This window comes from Mus pahari, chromosome 2 (assembly GCF_900095145.1).
Source record: "Mus pahari chromosome 2, PAHARI_EIJ_v1.1, whole genome shotgun sequence".
NCBI classification, from domain to species: Eukaryota; Metazoa; Chordata; class Mammalia; order Rodentia; family Muridae; genus Mus; species Mus pahari.
The window spans coordinates 111,649,103-111,650,784 of record NC_034591.1 but is presented as its reverse complement, the minus strand read 5'-3'; positions in this window follow the sequence as shown (position 1 = coordinate 111,650,784).

Here is a 1,682-nt window from a genome sequence, read left to right as displayed (position 1 = left end):
GGAAGAGGCTGAGCTGTCTCTTCTCTCTGGCTTCTATAGGAGAGGAGGATGTATGCTGGGAGCTCCGACATGACCCAGGAAGTAAGCAGCCTACTGGGGTGATAACAGGGTGCATATGGTACACTCTACTGATTTCATCCCATGCCTTCCCACACTTCTACATTAAAGAGTCCAAAACGGTGGAGCTGGAGAGAGGGTCTCAGCAGTCAACAGCCCTGGCTGCTCTTGCACAGGGCTCAGATTCAGTTCCCAGCCGTTACATGTGGCTCATAACCGTATATAACGACAGTCCTACTAGGTGATCTAAACACACATGATACAGACACACACACATACGTATAGGCAAAACACTCATACACATGAAGTAAAATAAATCTTTAAATGAATTTAAAAAAAAAAACAAATAAATGTTCAAGTTTTAAAAAAAGGTTCCCATTAACATTTTGCAACCAAGCCACACAGCACCAGAAATGAAGTCACCCACAAGACAGCTGCTGAACATGTCCCCAGTTCCTGCAGCCAGCTCACAGTCCTAGATTTCTACACAGTGACCATTCCTCTGATTCTTTTGGATCCAATCTCAACATAATGAAATCCTTGAACTCAATTATAAAGTCACCTCTATAATAGTCCCTATATAAAAATAAAGTGGAGAAGAAAGAGAAGAAAAGCTTAGAAATCCAAATGTGTACAACTATACATACATACATATCATTCAAAATGTAAAGTAAACAGAAAATCCCCAAAATAATTTAAAGTTATGTCTAGTCTAAGATGTTAAAAATTATCTATTAAATTTAAAAGTCCAATAGAAATTAAAATAAACAGCTATCAAAATTGTAAATCAAACTTAATTGAATAAAGCTGAATTTTAAATTTAATTATCCACAGTTTGAGGCATGCAATAAATAACAGATTAACAGAAGTTGCAACAACAACAAAAAGGACCTATTTCACTTAAAAAAAATGTTTTTGATATAAAATTTGTTTAAGTCAGGAGGAGCAGCCTAAGAAACATATCATCAGGCATGTTTCAATATGCAATGTATACAACTTACAAAATAACATTTTAGCATGCAGTTAGAACAAGGAAACAAAATCCTTTGTTCTACTGGAACTGTCTTGAAACAGAGCCACCTTTCACTCCACAGGCAAAGCGTCCAGTCCAGTTCCATTTTCCTACCTTCTTGCCAGCATTTACCACTGTCGGTCCTTCTTTTTATTGCAGCCACCAATTGTCTGTGAGATGGTATCTCTTTGGAGTTTGAACTCACATTTCTCTTTCACCTGATATTGATAATGCGGTTCCATGTGCTCATCGTCTGTCAGCATAACTTCCTTGGTGAAATGGCTATTTGCAAATTTTAGTCATTATATAAACTTTAATTGTGGAATTGGAAGGATATGAGGTTTTTTTGGTTGGTTGGTTGGTGGTTGCTGCTGTTGTTGCTGCTGCTGCTGTTGCTGCTGCTGAGACAGGGTTCTCTGTGTAGTCCTGACTATCCTAGAACTCACAGAGATCTATCTGTTCTACCTCCCAACTGCCACCATACCCAGCTGGACAGCAAGTCTTTATCAGATAGTTTACAGAGGTTTTCTTTGTTATGGCAAATCAGTTTTGCCTAATGGTGTTCTCTCTCTCTCTCTCTCTCTCTCTCTCTCTCTCTCTCTCTCTCTCTCTC